We start from the raw sequence: 16,785 nt of genomic DNA, 5'->3' as shown, positions 1-16,785 counted from the left end.
TGAATTTCAAAATTACAAAGTTATTCATGTTTGAATTTCTGTCATACAGTGTTCAACAGTGACCACTTCCCTCTACCACTGTCCCCAGTTTCCTTCCCCCCCGCCCTGTGGTAGACACTTTATACCTGCTTTCAGCTTTCTATCTCTTCTAGAGTGACTGTTTCTTTCTACCAATGTCATATTGTACACTTACCTGATCCACTTACCCCTCCACCCCCATCCACTCTTACCCCCCAGTGGCAAGCTTCCTACTGGAAAACAATTATCTTGTCCATTGTTTCTATTGAGTTTGGACATTTGCTTCCCCCCTCCCATGTTTCCCTATGTTTCTGACATGTGGGCTACATCATTCTCTGTCAGTCTCTATCTGTCTGACAAACTTCACTGAGCATGATAATCTCCAGATCCAACCATGTAGCAAAAATTGCATGGTTTCATCTTTTCTTACAGCTTAGATTCCATTGTGTTTGTGTACCAGAGCTTCTTTACCAGTCATCTGGTACACGGATTACATCCATTACAGTACAGTTCTTTAGTCCGTTGATCCCAGGGTCTGTCTTTATTCCAGTAACACTTTTAATTACTACCACTTTCTAGTACAGTTTGGAGTTGGGGAGAGCGATGCCTCCTGTCTTTTTCTTGAGGATTCTTTTGGCTGTTTGGGGAGGGGTTATTGCTCCATATGAATTTGAGGAGCATTTGATTTTATTATTTCCTTGAAGTATGTCAAGGGTATCCTTATGGCAACTGCCTTGAATCTGTAAAATTCTTTGGGGGGAATATTGACATTTTTAATGATAATATCTCCCAGTCCATGAACAGGGGATATGTTGCCATTTTCTTGTGTCTTTTATTTCTTTTGGTAGTGTTTTGTAGTTTTTTTTTTTTGTTGTTGTTGTTTTGTTTTTTTTGGGTCACACCTGGCAGTGCTCAGGGGTTCCTCCTGGCTCCACACTCAGAAATCACTCCTGGCAGGCTCAGGGGACCATATGGGATGCCGGGATTTGAACCACCGTCCTTCTGCATGCAAGGCAAACACCCTACCTCCATGCTATCTCTCCGCCCCCTTCCCCTTTTTGTATAGTCCTTTCACCTCTTTTGTTAAGCTGAATCCTAGGTATTTGATTTTCTTAGGCACAATTGTGAATTGGATTGCCTTTTTTTTTTTTTTTCAATGTGGCTAAGCATGAAGTAGCTTTGGCCACCAACCCAAGTATCAAACTAGAATGAACAAAGGACCATCTTCTTTGCCCCTGACTGATTAAAGAAGACTAACACCACCAATGAGGTGTCTCTTTGCCTATTGCCAGGGGTTTGGATTGCTTTTTATAATTTTCTCTTTTATGTTTCATTATTTCATATAGAAAAGCCACAGACTTTTGTATGCTAATTTTATAGCTTACTATTTTACTATACATGTGTGTTGTTTCTCTAGAAACTTTTTTCTAGAGTGTTTAGTTTTGGTTTTGGGGCTGCACCCTGTGGCACTCTGGAATCACTCCTGACTCTGCACTGAGAAATTACTCCTGGTAGGCTTTGGATACCATACGGAATGCTAGGGACAGAATTGAGGTTGGCCACATGCAAGGAAATAGCTCGACTCACTATGCTATCACTCCAGCCCCCATTTTTTTAATAGAATCTTTAGGATTTCCTAAGTATAGTTAGAAATATGTTATGTTAATTATGTTATGTGGATTATGTTAATCTACAAAAGTAAAAACTTGGCCTCTTATCTGGATGCACTTGATATGATGTCTAATTGCTATAGCAAGTACTTTTAATATTACGTTAAATAGTAGTGGTGAGAATGGGCAACCTGGTCTTGTAACTAATCCGAGAGGGAAGGCTTTCAGTTTTTCATCATTGAGTATAATATTTACTGAAGGCTTCTAAATGGCTTTGACTATGTTGAGGAAAGTTTCTTCAATTCCCAATTTGCTGAGAGTTGTTTTGTTTTGTTTTTTTGTGATTTTTGGGCCACACCTGGTGACACTCAGGGGTTACTCCTGGCTATGTGCTCAGAAATTGCCCTGGCTTGGGGGACCATATGGAACGCTGGGGGATCAAACTGCAGTCCATCCTAGGCTAGCATGTGCAAGGCAGATGCCTTACTCCCTGTGACACTACTCTGGCCCCGATAGTTGTTTTGTTTTAATCATTAATGGGTGTTGGGTCTTATCAAATGCTTTCTCTGCATTTATTGATTTGATTATATGATTTTTATTTTTCCTATATTGATAAGATGATGTATTTCATTGATTGACTTGTGTATGTTAAGCCATCCTTGCATCCCTGGGATGAATCCCACCTGGTCATGGACTGAAGTCCTTTGCCCTCTTTTTAATTGGCTACTTGTCTGTTTATTGTTGATTTATCAGAATATCAATTCTTTTTATAATTCTTTAAATTATTTAAAGAAAATGTGTCACATAGTTGACATAACTGATTACAATACATTTGTTTCAGGATGACAGAATGTGAAGTTATTAAAAAGAAAATAGAAAAATTAAAGAAATAATAAAAATAAAGTAATAATATGGAAAAAAGAAAGAAAAGTTCATTAGCAAGTATATTCATGAAAATTATTGTATCTTTAAAACTTTATTTATTTACTTATTGAGTGGTTGGTTTTTGGTTACTCCTGGCTCTGCACTTAGAAATAGCCCCTGGGGCGGTGGCGCTAAAGGTAAGGTGCCTGCCTTGCCTGCGCTAGCCGAGGATGGACAGCGGTTCGATCCCCCGGTGTCCCATATGGTCCCCCAAGCCAGGAGCAACTTCTGAGCACATAGCCAGGAGTAACCCCTGAGCATTACTGGGTGTGGCCCAAAAATCAAAAAAAAAAAAAAAATCTTACTTCTTGGGCCCGGAGAGATAGCACAGAGGTGTTTGCCTTGCAAGCAGCCGATCCAGGACCAAAGGTGGTTGGTTCGAATCCCAGTGTCCCATATGGTCCCCCGTGCCTGCCAGGAGCTATTTCTGAGCAGACAGCCAGGAGTAACCCCTGAGCGCAGCCGGGTGTGACCCAAAAACCAAAAAAAAAAAAAAAAAAAAAAAAAAAGAAATCGCCCCTGGCAGGCTGGGGGACCATATGGGAGGGAGCCAGGAATCCAACTGGGTCCCTCTCGGGTTGGCTGCATGCAAGGCAAATGCCCTACTGCTGTGCTATCTTACTGACCCCTATTGTATCTCAAATAAAGCCATTATTACAATAGCGGAAGGTTTCATAAGCTTTTTTTTTTTTTTTTTTGGTTTTTTTTGGGCCACACCCGGCGGTGCTCAGGGGTTATTCCTGATTCCTGGCTGTCTGCTCAGAAATAGCTCCCGGCAGGCATGGGGGACCATATGGGACACCGGGATTCGAACCAACCACCTTTGGTCCTGGATCGGCTGCTTGCAGGGCAAACACCACTGTGCTATCTCTCCGGGCCCCATAAGCTTTTTTTTATTTTAAGCTAGGAGATATAAAAATACACTAAAAATGTGTGTGTGTGTGTGTGTGTGTGTGTGTGTGTGTGTGTGTGTGTGTGTGTGTGGCAGTTGTTTGCATTGGCACAGCAAAATATGGCAGAATTGGAAAGGAAAAACCTTTGGCCTAAAAACAGGGAGACCTTACCCATGAAATATTCTGGCATTAGACCAACTCCAGGCTCTAGACCTACTAGGTTGTCCAACCCCATAGTCATTCTTGGCGGTCCTGCTAAAAATTCTTCACCATCATGATTGTTGCTCTCAGGTTTCTGTAGTTAGAGGTCCTGGTTTCTGGTTTCTGTACAGATCCTATGTTGAAGTCCGGCTGACATGTAGTATCTTCTGGTTTTATCTCACCATTAGGTAGCAATGCAGAGAATCCTGTCCTAAAAAGCAGACTGTTGTTGTTACTAAGTCATCAGGATTTCATAAAGTGCCATGGCAGTATTAGGGCCTTCCTTGGTAGATTTTTTTTGTGGGGGGGGTCACATCCGGTGATGCTCAGGGGTTACTCCTGGCTATGTGCTCAGAAATCACTCCTGGTTTGGGGACCATATGGGATGCTGGGGGATCAAACTGCTGTCCATTCTGGGTTAGCCTTGTGCAAGTCAAACACCCTACTGCTGCGCCATCGCTTCGCCCCCCCCCCCCTTGGTAGATTTTTTTATTTCTGGTGATGGTGTAGAACACCATGTTTGTTTCTGCAGATCCATGGTTCAGAGATGAATGATCAATGTCTGATCTACTGAAGTCTAAGTCAAGTCACTATGCCAAGTGTTGAAGTTGTAAGGCCCACTGCAGTATAAAATTTGTGTGTTCTGGGGCCGGAGAGATAGCATGGAGGTAGGGCATTTGCCTTGAATGCAGAAGGACGGTGGTTCGAATCTCGGCATCCCATATGGTTCCCTGTGCCTGCTAGGTGCAATTTCTTTTTCTTTTTCTTTTTTTTTTTTTTTTTGGTGTTTTAATTTTTTTTCTTTTTTTTAAATTTATGTAAACACCTTAATTACATACATGATTGTGTTTGGGTTTCAGTCATGTAAAGAACACCACCCATCACCAGTGCAACATTCCCATCACCAATGTCCCAAGTCTCCCTTCGCCCCACCCGACCCCCGCCTGTACTCTAGACAGGCTCTCCATTTTCCTCATACATTCTCATTATTAGGACAGTTCAAAATGTAGTTATTTCCCTAACTAAACTCATCACTCTTTGTGGTGAGCTTCCTGAGGTGAGCTGGAACTTCCAGCTCTTTTCTCTTTTGTGTCTGAAAATTATTACAAGGGTGTCTTTCATTTTTCTTAAAACCCATAGATGAGTGAGACCATTCTGCGGTTTTCTCTCTCTCTCTGACTTATTTCACTCAGCATAGTAGATTCCGTGTACATCCATGTATAGGAAAATTTCATGACTTCATCTCTCCTGACAGCTGCATAATATTCCATTGTGTATATGTACCACAGTTTCTTTAGCCATTCGTCTGTTGAAGGGCATCTTGGTTGTTTCCAGAGTCTTGCTATGGTAAATAGTGCTGCAATGAATATAGGTGTAAGGAAGGGGTTTTTGTATTGTATTTTTGTGTTCCTAGGGTATATTCCTAGGAGTGGTATAGCTGGATCGTATGGGAGCTCGATTTCCAGTTTTTGGAGGAATCTCCATATCGCTTTCCATAAAGGTTGAACTAGACAGCATTCCCACCAGCAGTGGATAAGAGTTCCTTTCTTTCCACATCCCCGCCAACACTGTTTATTCTCATTCTTTGTGATGTGTGCCATTCTCTGGGGTGTGAGGTGGTATCTCATCGTTGTTTTGATTTGCATCTCCCTGATGATTAGTGATGTGGAACATTTTTTCATGTGTCTTTTGGCCATATGTATTTCTTCTTTGTCAAAGTGTCTGTTCATTTCTTCTCCCCATTTTTTGATGGGATTAGATGTTTTTTTCTTGTAAAGTTCTGTCAGTGCCTTGTATATTTTGGAGATTAGCCCCTTATCTGATGGGTATTGGGTGAATAGTTTCTCCCACTCAGTGGGTGGCTCTTGTATCCTGGGCACTATTTCCTTTGAGGTGCAGAAGCTTCTCAGCTTAATGTATTCCCATCTGTTAATCTCTGCTTTCACTTGTTTGGAGAGTGCAGTTTCCTTCTTGAAGATGCTTGTAATGTCCTGGAGTGTTTTGCCTATGTGCTGTTCTATATATCTTATGGTTTTGGGGCTGATATCGAGGTCTTTAATCCATTTGGATTTTACCTTCGTACATGATGTTAGCTGGGGGTCTAAGTTCAATTTTTTGCAAGTGGCTATCCAATTGTGCCAACACCACTTGTTGAAGAGGCTTTCCTTGCTCCATTTAGGATTTCCTGCTCCTTTATCAAAAATTAGGTGGTTGTATGTCTGGGGAACATTTTCTGAGTATTCAAGCCTATTCCACTGATCTGAGGACCTATCCTTATTCCAATACCATGCTGTTTTGATAGCTGTTGCTTTGTAGTACAGTTTAAAGTTGGGGAAAGTAATTCCTCCCATATTCTTTTTCCCAATGATTGCTTTAGCTATTCGAGGGTGTTTATTGTTCCAAATGAATTTCAAAAGTGTCTGATCCACTTCTTTGAAGAATGTCATGGGTATCTTTAGAGGGATGGCATTAAATCTGTATAATGCCTTGGGGAGTATTGCCATTTTGATGATGTTAATCCTGCCAATCCATGAGCAGGGTATGCGTTTCCATTTCCGTGTGTCCTCTCTTATTTCTTGGAGCAGAGTTTTATAGTTTTCTTTGTATAGGTCCTTCACATATTTAGTCAAGTTGATTCCAAGATATTTGAGTTTGTGTGGCACTATTGTGAATGGGGTTGTTTTCTTAATGTCCATTTCATCCTTATTACTATTGGTGTATAGAAAGGCCATTGATTTTTGTGTGTTAATTTTGTAGCCTGCCACCTTGCTATATGAGTCTATTGTTTCTAGAAGATTTTTGATAGAGTCTTTAGGGTTTTCTAAGTAGAGTATCATGTCATCTGCAAACAGTGAGAGCTTGACTTCTTCCTTTCCTATCTGGATTCCCTTGATATCCTTTTCTTGCCTAATCGCTATAGCAAGTACTTCCAGTGCTATATTGAATAGGAGTGGTGAGAGAGGACAGCCTTGTCTTGTGCCAGAATTTAGAGGGAAGGCTTTCAGTTTTTCTCCATTGAGGATAATATTTGCCACTGGCTTGTGGTAGATGGCCTTCACTATATTGAGAAAGTTTCCCTCCATTCCCATCTTGCTGAGAGTTTTGATCAAGAATGGGTGTTGGACCTTATCAAATGCTTCCTCTGCATCTATTGATATGATCATGTGGTTTTTATTTTTCTTGTTATTGATGTTGTGTATTATGTTGATAGATTTACGGATGTTAAACCAGCCTTGCATTCCTGGGATGAAACATACTTGATTGTAGTGGATGATCTTTTTAACGAGGCATTGAATCCTATTTACCAGGATTTTGTTGAGGATCTTTGCATCTGCATTCATCAGTGATATTGGTCTGTAATTTTCTTTTTTGGTAGCATCTCTGTCTGGTTTAGGTATCAAGGTGATGTTGGCTTCATAAAAGCTATTTGGAAGTGTTTCTGTTTGTTCAATTTCATGAAAGAGTCTTGCCAAGATTGGCAGTAGTTCCTCTTGGAAAGTTTGATAGAATTCATTAGTGAATCCATCTGGACCTGGGCTTTTGTTTTTCGGCAGATATTTGATTACTGTTTTAATTTCATCAATGGTGATGGGGGTGTTTAGATATGCTACATCCTCTTCCTTCAACCGTGGAAGATTATAAGAGTCCAAGAATTTATCCATTTCTTCCAGGTTCTCATTTTTAGTGGCGTAGAGTTTTTCAAAGTAGTTTCTGATTACCCTTTGAATCTCTGTCATATCAGTAGTGATCTCTCCTTTTTCATTCCTGATAGGAGTTACCAAGTTTCTCTCTCTCTCTTTCTTTGTTAGGTTTGCCAGTGGTCTATCAATCTTGTTTATTTTTTCAAAGAACCAACTTCTGCTTTCGTTGATCTTTCGGATTGTTTTTTGAGTTTCCACTTCGTTGATTTCTGGGGCCGGAGAGATAGCATGGAGGTAGGGCATTTGCCTTGAATGCAGAAGGACGGTGGTTCAAATCTCGGCATCCCATATGGTCCCCTGTGCCTGCTAGGTGCAATTTCTGAGCGTAGAGCCAAGAGTATCCCCTGAGCGCTGCTGGGTGTGAGTGCCCCCCCCCCCCACAAAAAAAAAAGTTTTTGGTGTGTTCCTATCTCTATTAGATAAGAACTTGTTTGCATATATAAAGTTTTCCCATTTTAATGTGCCTAGGCAGAGAAGAACAATACCATGAGGTATTACTGGTGCCTGTGGGGGCCAAGTTAACAAGCCCAACAATCCCTTAACTTATTTCTGCAAAATATCAGAATTCTTTTTAGTCTTTATCAGGTATGTGATTCACAAATGATTTTATCTCATGGCTCTCCACTCAGAAATCGCTCCTGGCAGTCTTGAGGGACCATGTGGGATGCCGGGAATAGAACCCAGGTTTGTCCCAGGTCGGCCACGAGCAAGGGCAGATGCCCTACTGCTACTATCTCTTGCTTCCGTTCCCCCTCACCCCCTTCAGCCACATCCAGTGATATTCCCTGGTAAATCCTGTTTTTGCACTCAGGAAGCACTCACTCCTGGAGGTGCTCAGGGGATCAACGCAGGCAAGTGCTCAACCTGCTGAACTGTATCTCCAGCATCTGATTTTTATTTTATTTTGACATAGAGTTTTAAATTTCAGTGGTCTTATTTAGTTTGGTGGCTACTTAGGCTTTAGGGATCGCCTCTTAAAAATTGTATTTTCGGGGGCTGGAGTGATAGCATAGTGGTAAGACGTTTGCCTTGCACTCAGTCGACCTGGAATGGACCCGGGTTCAATCCCTGGAATCTCATATGTTCCTCTGAGCCTGTCAGCAGCCACTTCTGAGCACAGAGCCAGGAGTAATTTCTGAGCACTGCCAGGTGTGTCTCAAAAGTCAAACCAAAACAAAACAAAATTATATTTTCTAAAATGCTCCACATCACAAATCAAAACAACAATGAAGTATCATCTCATACCACAGAGTCTGGCACACATCACAAAAAACAAGAATATGTGTTGCTGGCATGGATGTGGGGAGAAAGGGACTCTCATTCATTGCTGGTGGGAATGCTATTTAGTCCAGCCTTTTTGGAAAAAAATATGGAGATTCCTTAAAAAACTGAACTTGAACTTCCTTATGACCCAGCAGTACCACTCCTAGGAACACAAAAAACACAATACAAAAATGTCCTTTGCACTCCTATGTTCAACACAGCATTATTTACAATAGCTAGAATCTGGAAGCAATCCAGGTACCTGACAACAGATGAATGGCTTAAGAAACTGGTATATCTACATAATGAAATACTATGCGGCCATTAGGAAAAATGAAGTCATGAACTTTGATTATACATGGATGGACATGGAGAATATTACATTGAGTGAAATGAGTCAGAGGGAGAGGGGTAAACAGAATAATCTCACTCATCAATGGGATATAAAGAAAATAAAAGACAGTGTGGGTATGATATCCAGAGACAATAGAGATGAGGATTAGGAGAAGCAGTCCATGGTATGAAGCTTGTCACAAAGATCGGAGAGTGCAGTTAGAATAGTTAGTGCAGTAGAGTAGAGAAGGGTTTAATATGAAAGGGACATTCATAGTGCTCCTTCATTAACAGTAGTGGGAACCACAGTGTTACAAAAAGGAGAGAGAGAGAGAGAGAGAGAGAGAGAGAGAGAGAGAGAGAGAGAGAGAGAGAGAGAGAGAGAGAGAGGAGAGGAGAGAGAGAGAGAGGAGAGAGAGAGAGAGGAGAGAGAGAGAGAGAGAGAGAGAGAGAGAGAGAGAGAGAGAAGGGAGATAGGACAGAGAGAGAGAAAGAGGAGAGGGGAGAGGGGAGAGACAGGAGAGAAAGAGGAGAGAGAAGGAAGAGGAGAAGTAAAATGCCTTCCCCAGAGGCAGGTGGGAGAGATGGGTATGAGGGAAGAGGGCATGGGGAGGGTGAGAAGGAAACTGTTGACACTGGTGGCAGGAAATGCACTAGTGAGGATTGTTATACATTGTAGGACTGTAACTCGATCATGAACAACTTTAGCTGTAGGGAAAAAACTATTATGGACAATTTTGTAACTATAGTGTTTCAATTAAAAACACATATGGGACCGGAGAGATAGCATGGGGGTAAGGCATTTGCCTTTCATGCAGAGGGTCATCAGTTCGAACCCCGGCGTCCCATATGGTCCCCCGTGCCTGTCAGGAGCAATTTCTGAGCATGGAGCCAGGAGTATCCCCTGAGCACTGCCGGGTGTGACTCAAAAACCACACACACACACACACACACACACACACACACACACACACACACACACACACACACACACACACACACACACACACACACACAAAAAACAACAAAACCAAAAGCACACATCTATGCTTTGCTATTGATGGTATTAGAAGTTTAAGCTCAGCTTAACCATTTCCAAGACTAGAAGGCTGGCAGCCCCCCTCCAAATATATATATACAGATATATGTATATATACAGACACATATATATGTGTATATATTTCTAATTCATAGTTGTATACATTTATTTATTTTAATGATTCATGCCATAAATTTACTTACAGGTCTATCTAATATGCAGAGTTTAAAATTTCCATTATTTCAGAGATTATTCTACATAAAAATTGCCTTTTAAATCTGATTCAGGGATGATCTCAAATGTTCCTATTTCTTGAGTTGTTGGTATGAGTAATGACTACTTGTTTTTCACTGAAAAGGGCCAATTCTTTCCAAGGCCTGCCTCTTCAGACAACAGAGGTTGTGACCCTTGGCATGTTCTGCTCCAAGTCTTGGGATTGATGCAGGCTATCAAGGGGGAGGGAAGGAATTTTTACATTTCTTTTTAAAAGTTTCATAGATTTTGCACTTACGTTTTGGTCTTTGATCCATTTTTGAAATATCTCTTTCTGGGGATTTTCGGATCACACCCTGAGTTCCTTCAGGGAAATCCTAGCTCTGTGCTCAGGAGTTACTCCTAGTGGAGGAGGGAACTATGATGTGGAGGGATCAAACTTGGGCCTCCTGCATGCAGAACCTGTACTCAGCTCCATGGCCTCTCTCTCTAGCCCATGAGAATTTTTTTGATTGTTCTTGGGCTACACATGGCAATACTCAGGGTTACTCCTGGCTCTCTGCTCAAGTATTACTCATGGTGGGGCTCAGAGGAGCATATTGGATGCTGGGGGTCGAACCTGGGCCAGTCACATGCAAGGCAACCTCGAAGCCCATCCAAAGGGCTCTGATGCAACAGCATCCTACCAACTGTACTGTCTCTCCTGCTCCTTGAGTTAATTTTTGTACATGCTCAACAGTTTTGTTTGTTTCTTGGGCCACACCCAGTGATCATGGGGGTTACTCCCGACATGGAACTAGGGGTTGCTCCCTGTGCTGTTCAGGGAACCATGTCTTCTGGGGCAGTTCCATGTGGCGTCTGTTAAGTAAGCAGCCATGTGCCCTCCCACCCCCAACAAGCTCCCCAGCTGCTGATATATTCTTCTGCACATGAGATCCAGTTTTAGCTCCATTTGTTGAAGAGACTATTCTTTCCCCAATGAATGGTCCTGCTTTTCAGTGCCAAAAATCAATTGACTCTAGATTGTATAGGTTTATTTCTAGACTCTCAATTATATTTTATTTCATTTATATTCCATTGGTCTCTATATTTATTGTTCTACTCTTTCTAAAGCCTTTGTAGTTACAAATGTATTGTTTTAAGATAATTATAAATTCATATATAATTATAAGAACAAATATATACCGAGATCTTTTGGATATGCTCATTTTCCTTAATGCCTTCATCATATATAACTGTAGTACAAAAAGAGAGCCAAAATAATTGGCATTGTGACTGTCCATTAACCTGAATCATATTTTACTAGTTTTTTGTTTGTTTGTTTGTTTGTTTTTGGGCCACACCCAGCATTGCTCAGGGGTTACTCCTGGCTGTCTGCTCAGAAATAGCTCCTGGCAGGCATGGGGGACTATATGGGACACTGGGATTCGAACCAACCATCTTTGGTCCTGGATCGGCTGCTTGCAAGGCAAATGCCGCTGTGCTATCTCTCCGGCCCATATTTTACTAGTTTTGTATTTTTCTTTTTTGTTAGGGCCACACCTTCGAGTGCTGGGGATGGCCCTGGGGTGTGGGACTAGGAATGGACCCAGCATTTGTGCATGTAAAAGCTGGTGCTCCTGCCCTTTGAGCATAATTTCTCCAGTTTTGCCAGTTTTATGTGCATAGTTTTGTCTCTGTGTGTTTCCCTATAGGTTTTATTCTAATCTGTTTCTGTGCTTCAGGACAATTTATTGGGCATTCAAGATTTTATATATACATGAAATTTTGTGAGCTTTCTGAGACCATATGTGTTTGAAGATTTCTTTTGAGTTAAGTGATTATTACGTTTCTTTTAAAACATAGCCAAATATGTTTATTCAGCTGAAAAACCAAAATATGTTTTTATACCTTTAAAAAGTAACAGGTGGGCCTTTGCTGGGAAAGCATTTATTTATTTATTTATTTTTGGTTTTTGGGCCACACCTGTTTGATGATCAGGGGCTACTTCTGGCTATGTGCTCAGAAGTCGCTCCTGGCTTGGGGGGACCATATGGGACGCCGGGGGATCGAACCGCGGTCCGTCCTATGCTAGCGCTTGCAAGGCAGACACCTTACCTCTAGCACCACCTTCCCGGCCCCTGGGAAAGCATTTCTGACTTTGCTGTATAGTATCTTGTTCAAATGTGTGCACTACCTTGCTATTATAAGGTGCTAGAGTTCAGAGTAAGTCTTACATTATTTCCTCATGCATACAAAATACTGAAAAACCTAAAAAGAAGTACATCAAGTTCTTAAATAACAGTGTTTTATTATATCTTTGAGGAGAAAAAAGTAATTCTGCTGATAATGACCACTTATTTAAAAAGTGATATGTAAAGTGATAAAGTGATAGTTTGCAAAAACCTACTGACTATGTAAGATGACAGCTTATTTATTTAGGTGAAAGGTTGTTATAGCTGTGTCTTTCAAGACTTTGAATTCTTTTAAATTATAGAAATATTTAAATATTTGATACCCAGCATTTAAATATTTAAATATTTGATACCTAGTCATAGTTTTATCTTTTTTTTTTTTGGTTTTTGGGCCACACCCAGCATTGCTCAGGGGTTACTCCTGGCTGTCTGCTCAGAAATAGCTCCTGGCAGGCACGGGGGACCCTATGGGACACCGGGATTTGAACCAACCACCTTTGGTCCTGGATCAGCTGCTTGCAAGGCAAACGCCACTGTACTATCTCTCTGGGCCCTCATTTATCCTTTTTGGTTGTTGTTTTTGTTTTTGGACCACACTCCGTGACGCTCAAGGGTTACTCCTGGCTATGTGCTCAGAAATCGCTCCTGGCTTGGGGACCATAAGAAACTCCAGGGAATCTAACCACGGTCCGCCCTGGGCTAGCGTGGGCAAGGCAGATGCCTTATTGCTTGCACCACCGCTCTGGCCCCACGTTTATCCTATTTTAAAATGGGCACTGCTAATTTGGATTGAGTCTTTTAAATTATATGCCAAAGATTGGGGCTGGGGGTTAGGGGAAGGGAAAAAAAGATTGGGGATAGGGCAATAGCACAGTGGGTAGGGTATTTTCTTTGCATAGGGCCGACCTAGGTTCAATCCCCAGAATTCCATGTGGTTCCCCGAGCGTGTTAGGAGTAATTTCTGAGTACACAGCCAGGAATAACCGATGATTGCGGCTGGGTGTGGCCCCAAAAAACAAACAAAAAATTATATGCCAAAGATAAATGATAACCTTTGGCCAGCATTGTTTATGTGTTGCCAGAGATGTCGAGTCCTGGACCTTACTCATTTAAGTCCTCTCTTGCATTGAGGAAACTTTTTTTTTTTTTTTGGTTTTTGGGCCACACCCATTTGACGCTCAGGGGTTACTCCTGGCTATACGCTCAGAAATTGCCCCTGGCTTGGGGGGACCATCTGGGACGCCGGGGGATCGAACCGCTGTCCGTCCTATGGTAGCGCTTGCAAGGCAGACACCTTACCTCTAGCACCACCTTCCCGGCCCCTGAGGAAACTTTTTAGGTGTTTTAGCAGTGAGTTAAATCTGCCTTTAGTTATTTTGTATGTGAAAGTTGGAAATCACCTGAGCAGCCCCTGTAGATCATTTTCCTATGCCAATTCAAGTCAGTTTGAAGACTGCTCATCAGTATCCTCCAAGTGAAATTGTTAGTTTTGATAAGTTTTGTAATTTTAGGTGTTGTTAAATTGTTCTTAGAAGGGAGCAGTTATGTTTTTCACAACCAATCATGTTTGGGTATTTTCAGTACTTTTTAGGTGATTTTATGGGTATGAAATGGTTTTATTTTAGTCTCTCTCTCTCTTTTTTTTTTTTTTTTTTTTTTTTTTGCGGGGGTGATTTTGGGTCACCCAACAGCACTCAGGGGTTACTCCTGGCTCTATGCTCAGAAATTGCTCCTGGTAGGCTCGGGGGACCATATGGGATGCTGGGGGATTGAGCCGCTGTCCGTCTGAAGTTAGTGCCGGCAAGGCAGATGCCTAACCCCTTGAGCCACCACTCCAGCAGTTTTGTATTGCTTTTTTTCTCTATATATTATGAATAGTACTCCTGAGATTTTTTTTTTTTAATTGGGCTACACCAAGCATTGCTCAGAACTTACTCCTAGCTCTGTACTCAGGAATCACTCCTGGTGGACAAGAGGAGCCCTACGAGGAATCACAGTGTACAAGGCAAACATCCTATCTGTAGGACTCTGACCCCCTCCCAATTCTTGAGATGAGATACTGCAGTGATCTATTGATCTAGTGAATGATTTTTTGTTTGTTTGTTTGGTTTTTGGGTCACACCCGGCAGGGTTGAAGAGTTATTCCTGGCTCTGCACTCAGAAATCGCACCTGGCAGGCTTGGGGGACCATACGGGATGTTGGTAATCTAACCACCATCCTGAGTCTGTCCAGTGCAAGGAAACACCCTACCGCTGTGCTATCTCTCCTGCCCCTCTAGTGAATGATTGACCTTGTTTTATGTCACAATTAGAATTATTTAATTACAGGGGCTGGGGAGATAGTACAGGGGTTAAGGCATTTGCTTTGCTTGCACATGCTGATCCTGGTTTGATCACTAGTACCTCATATCATCCCCTAAGTACTGCCAGGAGTGACTCAGAGCACAGAGCCAGGAGTAAGCCCTGATCACTGTTGGATGTTGTTTGCCCCCACCCAAAATTAGCTATAAATAATTGGATAGGTAAATGAAGAGGGGGAACAAAATTTTTTCTTTTTTCTTTTTCTTTCTTTCTTTTTTTTTTTTTTTTTGGTTTTTGAGCCACACCTGGTGATGCTCAGGGGTTATTCCTGGCTCTGTGCTCAGAAATTGCTCCTGGCTTGGGGAACCATATGGGATGCCGGGAATCGAACCCAGGTCCGTCCTGGGTCAGCTACGTGCAAGGCAAACACAATAATTCTGAAAAATATAATTCTTTCCTCTAATGCCTCTCTCTACCTTGATGATAGGTTGAATTTAGTGACTTATCCAAAGAGATAATACAAAAGGAGGAAAAGTAGTAATTTTACAGTAGAGGAATCCCGTGATGAACATAACCAAATAACTATCAATTTACAATGTTAAGATGCTGGTAGAGGGGCTGGGAAGATGGTACAGTGTTTAAGAGATCTGTCTTGCCTAGCACTAGTTCAGACCCTGGTACCACATGACGACTTGAGCATCACTGGGTGTATCCCTGGAAGCCCCCAAGTAGTACCAGGGTGAGGTATTACCAGGCCCAGGTGGTCCTTAGACCTTTGGCCGATAGTCCCTGGGAGTAGTCCCTGGGCCCCTGTGCACTGCTAAAGTGGCTCCCAGTTTCAAGATAATGTTGGGGGCCAGAGCAATAGCACAGTGGTAGGGTGTTTGCCTTGCACGTGGCCAACACAGGATGGACCCCACTTCGATTCCTGTCATTCCATATGGTCTCCCGAGCTTGCCAGAAGTGATTTCTGAGCACACAGCCAGGAGTAACCCTTGAGCACTGCTGGGTGTGACCCAAAAACCAAAAAAAAAAATAAAAAAGAAAAAATGCACATTGGTTAAGCTGACCCAAATTCAGTCCCTGCATTTGCTCCCCTGCAAGGTGGACTTCCCCCAAACCTCCCAAAAGAGAAGAAAACAAACCAAAGAACATTGGTATAATGAGATTAGAAGTGACTCCTAAAAACATGATTTCCTCGAAACCCACAATGCCAGTCTAATCATGAGAAAAACAAAATCAAAGCACCAAACATCAGATATACTCAAATCAGGGGAGAAAAGACCTGATAATCTTCCGCAACACTTTCTGTGTCATGAGAAGCAGTGACAGACCAAGGAACTGCCAGAGTAGAGGGAGGAGCCAGCGGGGACACAATGAGTGTGTGTAATGCAGAACCCTGGGTTGGATCCTGGAGCAGAAGATGCACATTAGCATAAAAGCCGGGGAACTCTGAATTAAGTCTTATGTTTAAGGACTAGAAATGTGCCTTTGTTGATTTCTCTGATGAGAGTCCCATGGTGATCTGCTAAGTTGACGCAAGCGAGAGTGGGTAAAGGGACATGCTGTGTCACATCTGAAACTTTTCAGGAAATCTGAAATCACGTTGTGAATGGAAAAGTTTTCATGGGCTTTCAAAGTTTTTGTTGAGCCTGAGGTAGTATTAGTAGAGGGCACCATCTTTCTGTTTTTCTTTGGGCCCACATGTGGTGATGCTGGAGTCAGCCCCTGGCTGAATGCTGACAGTCGATCCACACAGTGTCAGGGGACCTGGTAGTTTTGTGGGACCATTGAACCCTGGTCAGCTGTGTGCAAGGCAAACACCCTACACATTGTACTATTACTTTGCTCTCTGTAGTGTCTTGTTTTGTTTTGTTTTGTTTTGTTTTTGGGTCATACCCGCGGCACTCAGGAGTTACTCCTGGCTCTGTGCTCAGACATTGCTCCTGGCAGGCACAGGGGACCATGAGATGCCGGGATTTGAACCACCGTTTGTCCTGGATTGGCTGCATGCAAGGAAAATGCCCTACTGCTGTGCTATCTCTCCGGCTCATCTGTAGTATCTTTTTAACACAACTGACAAATCTGTTTTATTTGGAGGGAGGAGGGAAATGA

The 16,785-nt window shown here is 42.2% G+C and overlaps 1 protein-coding gene and 1 pseudogene across 3 annotated transcripts in view; one reads left to right on the top strand and one right to left on the bottom strand.

Annotated features, from left to right (window-relative positions):
• The window catches only part of ATRN (attractin), a 192,635-nt gene that overhangs the window by 16,522 nt on the left and 159,328 nt on the right, over positions 1-16,785 (top strand). The gene's annotated exons all lie outside the window — the stretch shown is intronic.
• Positions 1,173-1,315, bottom strand: LOC126019459 (uncharacterized; annotated as a pseudogene).

Source organism: Suncus etruscus, chromosome 9 (genome assembly GCF_024139225.1).
Source record: "Suncus etruscus isolate mSunEtr1 chromosome 9, mSunEtr1.pri.cur, whole genome shotgun sequence".
In the NCBI taxonomy this organism is placed as follows: Eukaryota; Metazoa; Chordata; class Mammalia; order Eulipotyphla; family Soricidae; genus Suncus; species Suncus etruscus.
This window is presented reverse-complemented; position numbering and strand designations above follow the sequence as displayed.